The sequence below is a fragment of the Hylobates moloch genome, unplaced genomic scaffold (assembly GCF_009828535.3).
Source record: "Hylobates moloch isolate HMO894 unplaced genomic scaffold, HMol_V3 SCAFFOLD_5, whole genome shotgun sequence".
Lineage (NCBI taxonomy): Eukaryota > Metazoa > Chordata > Mammalia > Primates > Hylobatidae > Hylobates > Hylobates moloch.
This window is the reverse complement of record NW_026652280.1, coordinates 37,745,256-37,751,255: the sequence shown is the minus strand read 5'-3', so window position 1 is coordinate 37,751,255 and position 6,000 is coordinate 37,745,256.

The window sequence follows — 6,000 nt, the reverse complement described above, 5'->3', positions numbered from 1 at the left end:
GAATCTCCAAGTAGAATGCCTTGGCAGGCCTGAGGAAAGAGTTAGGGAAAGCAGAGAGAGGCATAGCAACCGAGGCTGAGGACAACACAATCATTTGAGTTTTTCAGCATTTATTCTCTCTCTCTCTGTAGCCTTGGTCAATCTCATTTACCTAGCAGGGCTGGATGAAGGAAGAGGAGAGGAAGCAGATCGGTGTGCTCATGGCTCAATATTGCTAAGAATCTCCTTGCATTCCACCTTTGGCCTAGAAGACCACAAGCCTTCTGCCTGACTGTGCCATTCCCTGAAAGAAGCATGCGAGTTTTCAAAGTATTTCAGCACATCCTGTAGGGGAAGCAAATGCTCATCAAAATGGATGTAGAAAAAAATCCTGAATCCTTATTTCCCCTGAAGCTTCCTACATTCTTGAAGTGCAAAGTAGAGAGAAGAGCTCAATGTGCGTGCAGAGGGTTCTTGAGGCTGTAAAAGCCAGCTCGAGAGAGTGGTAGGCAGTACTCATTAGGCAGGCATAGGAGAAAGCCTTTTCTTCAAAAGGCAGAAGACAAGCTAGCAGCAGATGGGGCAGATATGTTTGTTTAGCTGGTGCTTGGTCTGGGACTGCTCTCGGTGAAGGATGATTGCCTGGGGTCAGAAAATGACCCTGCCCCAGGCATCTATCTCCCCTTCCAGGTCTCTCTCTCTCTCTCTCTCTCTGTGAAAAATACTGATTTACATCAGGAAGCAGCCCAGCTTCATAATGATGTAGACTGCCTCTCTGCAGATATAATCTCTGATTGATGGGGTATAGGGAAGGAAAGAGAAAGACAAAAAAAAGTTTATGAATTCACTCTGAGATTCAAATCACATCAATGGCCCTGCCAGCCTTCTTAAGCATAAAATTAGGCATCACAGAGATCAACATTACATGTGTTGATATTTCTCTTTCTCCACCTTTACTCTTTATCTCTGTCTAATATCCTAACAACCTACTGGACTTACAAAATCAAGCTTCATCACCACCTGTCCATACCCAGCCTTCTTACATAAGGTAAAACAGGAATGGAGATTCTTGCTTTTTGTTTTTTTTTTCCTAAATCATCAGTCTCCTGGGACACTAGGAAAACAGAACTTATTGGCTGACACTTGAAGAAATTTCTATCCAAGTTGCTTCTATGGGAAGACCCAAGTTTATTTATTTAACTATTTGTCTCAGTATTTAAAAGATTGGCATATTAATAAAACAGAAATTTGCAAATACTATCACCCACCTGAAGCAATTAATCAAAAGATAAACAATTTAGCATCAATAAGTTTGCTTTTGAGTGTCAATATCTGTCAGGCACTGTTCTGGAAACTTTAGTAAATATATAAAAACATATGTCATATTCCATGTTGATCAATGTGGGCTGAAAAAGCAAATACATACGTGGAATAGGAAAAAAAAAAGGCAGCATAGTAAATAAAAAAGTACCAATGGTTTTGTAGTTCTGGTCATCTCTCCCATATAACATGCAAGTCCCAGGTTCAAATGATACATAAAATGGTGGGGGCCTTTTCCTTTTGATCTGAGATCATTTGTAAGGCTGAAAAAAATAATCAACAAATCAAAGAAAGATTCTAGGTCATGACAGGATTATTCAAATCATTATTGGAAAAACCAGCAATTTAGAATTGCATCTCCTATAGAGAAGGGAAATCTGTCCAGGTGAAATGACTCACACCTGTAACCCCAGTACTTTGGGAGGCCAAGGTGGGAGGATCGCTTGAGCAAAAGAGACCGAGGCCAGCCTCAGCAACATATGCAGACCCCCGTCTCTACAAAAAATTGAAAAGTTAGCTTACAGGCTGTAGCCTGTAGTCCTAGCTACTTGGGAGCCTGAGGTGGGAGGATCGCTTGAGTCTGGGAGGTCAAGGCTAAATGAGCCATGATTGTGCCACTCACTGCACCCCAGCCTGGGTGACAGAGGGAGACCCCATCTCAAAAAAAGGAAAGGAAAGGAAAGGGAAAGAAGGAAGGAAGGAAGGAAGGAAGGAAAAAATGAAAGAAGGAAAGAAAGAGAAAGAAAAAAAAGAGAAAGAAAGAAAAGGGGGAATCCACGGCTTCTGTGCATTGCACGGAAAAATACTTCCAATACAGTAATACTAAAGTTGGCTGGGATTGTAAATACTAAAATGCATTCGACATGTATTTGTACCATACTAAATAACTATGCATCGAGAACCATTAAAGACAAAAATAGCATGCTGTATAACTTTGCCTTCAAAATATTTCTTTCTTCATATAGTTTTAAATTATTTTAGTTTAACTTATAAATAGTTAAATCCACTAAGACATCTTTTATTTTTATCAGAGGGTTATAGTGCAGACAGAAGTCAATCCCTTTGCAGAGGGCCCAAATGATAATATGTTTAATCAATAGATGTAAAAACTCCAGAACGAAACTATGACTAGAAAAAAGGAAAAGGGAAAGCAAATAGACTATGTCGAAACCGAAACAAAGGATGAAGAGGAAATAATTTCACTGAACCCACAAATTGTCAACTACATCCTAGACTTCTCTTCAGATCTGTCTGGAGAAACTTGGAATGTGGGACCCAAACAACTAAGAAAATTGATCTTTTCCAAAAACTTTATTTATTTATTTTTTAGCTACATTTTGTTGTCAACTAGATTTTTTTAAGTGCGCCTGGAACTGTTACTTATTTATTTGTTTATTTATTTATTCATTCATTCTGAGATGGGGTCTCACTATATTGCCCAGACTGCTCTTGAACTCCTGTTCTCCAAGCATTCCCTTGCTTTGTAGCTGAGATTACAGGCACACACCACTTTGCGGGGCCAGAAGACTGATTTTATTTAGGCTATTGCAATAAGGAGAACACCTCAGGTCTGAAGACCAGAGTTTCTTGGCAGAATGGTTTCACCTTAGACTTATATAGGGAGGAATAAACAAGTTATAGATGGGGAGATTTTACAGTTGGAATCGTTTTATAATCAGGAAGAGTCTCAGTCAGCATAGAGGGAAAATATTTATCTCTGTGTCTCGCTGATTTGGGGAAGACAAACAGTTTAATCATTTATGAGACAAACAATGGGAATGTGAAGGGTCTGTGTCTGGTCTTGTGACAGTTAAAAAGAGGTTCATTAGCAAGTTTTATGTAAGTCATAGGGGAAGGGTTGTTCATGGTGGCCATTTTCCCAGATCACAAAGAGTGAGAGTCTTCTTAACCATCCCTGTTTTCCAGAAACACATGGCTCAGATAAAGTTCAGAATCGTCATTCTCAGTTTGGTTGTTAACCAGAACTAAACTGTCTTGCCTCTTGAGAGTTCACCTACTGTGGAACCTGACTTATTTATGCAGTTGTTCATATATTGATATATCACTCATTGAAGACTTCATGTTGCTACAAAAGATAATTCTTGCGAAAAGATAAAATGACAACTTTCATACAGATATAAAAATGCATACATGTTAACAATTTTATTCTACTCATTAATCAATAAGGGAACTGGAACGAGTTAGATGTCATAAAAGTCAAAAAGAGAATTCAAAGCCTATTCTTGATATTTTTAGATCAGGAATATTAAAATAATATACAAATTAAGGCAAAACTGGTTTTTCCAAAGGTAGTGGAAAAACATCAATTGGAATTGTCTATAGGAATTATTTTGTGTTGTTATTAGTTGTCTACAATTTTATAAAGCGACAAAATAGCTCAAAGACTGCAAAAGACTAGAATCATATAAGCCAAAAGAGTCACTAGGCAATGTATAGTTCCCCGCTGAAGCATATTTTTATTTACATTACCTTTAGGGCTATAACCTAACACAGGTCTGGTTACTGGCTGCTTGCAGAGTCCAATTAACAAGCGTGAGATCTGGTAGAAAGAAGGTGACTTTAATTCCAGAGCTAGCCAAGGAGAAGTAGTACAGGCTCCTGCTTTGAGGGTACCACTTCAGCTTCTGGGGCAGAAGGCAGGGGCTTTTAAAGGGGGGCTTGGTGTAAATGGCATGCAGGGGAAGGATGAGGAGGTGCAAGGTCTACGTGACTTGCTTAGGTTGCCTTATCTATGAAGTGGTCTGTCTTGCCGTATCATGGGCAGAGCTAGGTTGTAAACTGAGACAATCTCCTGGTGAGAGAGAGTTCCAGGGGCACCTGGTTTGTCTCAAGACTTGGTCTTTGGAACTTCTAAGTAAACATGTACACAAGCTTGACATGGAGGGAGCGTTGGGTGGAGAGAAGGTAAACCTTATAATTGCCTTCCTGAAGAGCTAAGTAGGAGGTGGGAAAAAAGGAATAAAGTAAAAAAATAATAATTCTGAAAAAGCAAAAGAAAAATAAATAAATAAACAAACAATTCTTTTTTCCCTTTTAAAATGAGGCTTTCAGTTACAAGCTGAAGTCCAAAATTTTTAGAGTTATTTCCTAACCACTAGCTCCTCTTAACTTTCCACCCTCTTTTTTTCTTTTTTTTTTTTTTTTGAGACGGAGTCTCGCTCTGTCGCCCAGGCTGGAGTGCAGTGGCGCGATCTCCGCTCACTGCAGGCTCCGCCTCCCGGGTTCACGCCATTCTCCTGCCTCAGCCTCTCCCAGTAGCTGGGACTACAGGCGCCCGCCACCACGCCCGGCTAATTTTTTGTATTTTTTAGTAGAGACGGGGTTTCACCGTGGTCTCAATCTCCTGACCTCGTGATCCGCCCGCCTCGGCCTCCCAAAGTGCTGGGAATACAAGCCTGAGCCACCGCACCCGGCCCCAACTTTCCACCCTCTTTTGTGGGTTTCCTCCCTCTTTGAATTATGTCCCCTTCCAAATTTTTATGGTGAAGTCCTAATCACAGTTACCTCATAATGTGACCTTATTTGGAAATAGGATCACTGCAGATGTAATTAGTTAGGATAAGGTCATACTGAAGTTGGGTGGATGCCTAATCCAATATGGCTGGTTTCCTTATAAAGAGAGAAAATTTGGACCCAAGGATACACAGGGCGAACACCATGTGCAGATGAAGGCAGAGATCGGGATGATTCATTTGTAAACTTGGGAACACATAAGATTGCCAGCAAACCATGAGAAGCTAAGGGAGAGACATGAAACAGATTCCTCTTCATAGTATCCAGAAGGAATTGACCTGATAATTGCTTGATCTTAGACTTCTAGCCTCCAGAGTAATGTGGCAATACATGTCTATTGCTATGGCACTCAGTTTATGGTACTTTGTTGTGGCAGTCCTAGCTAACTAATACATTCCCTTTTCACTGTGTTGTGTTTCTTTTGAGTCATCCTCTGTTGGTGTATCCAGGCTATTTCTTCTGCCTTGAATGCTTTTCTTTCTTCCTCCCCATTTATGTTTCTCTCCAGTCATCTAGTTAACTTCTACTAATCTTCAGATCACTGCTTCATCCTTTCTTTATTTGTAAAACCTTCCTTGTTGCACCTGCCCCCAACAAATGTAAAGTACCATTCTGATGTGCTCCCATGGAATATTATATCACCTTCTACACATACCATAACTAATTATAGATGGCTTTGGTTATTTGTGGTAGTTATGTTCTGAAAAGTAGTTGTGAATACTGAATTAGTGAATACTGAACCACTGTTCTTAGGAGAAATACACAATCAAATTCCTGCAAGCCTCTGGTCACAACATTTTCATTAAACAATGAATATGTGACCTTATTTCATGTAGTTTCTGTTTACATGCACCTTACTTAATATATATTGTTGATTTATTAACATCAATCTCATGGCCAACAGTAATATAACTCACGCCTGAATGAAGGTTATCAAACACAAGTATTTTCTTTGTAAGGCACATCACAGCCGTCTTACCCTTAGGAATGCCAGAGAACATTTCAGTAGTACATTTGAAGGTTATTTTAAACAGTGAAATCACCAACACAAAGTACAAAAATGCAAAGAAAAAAAGTGGCACTATATTGACTGCTGAAAGTACACTTAAAGTGAAAGGACACTTAGAGTATGAGGGCTGAAACAAGGAGATAGAGCATCACCCTGTT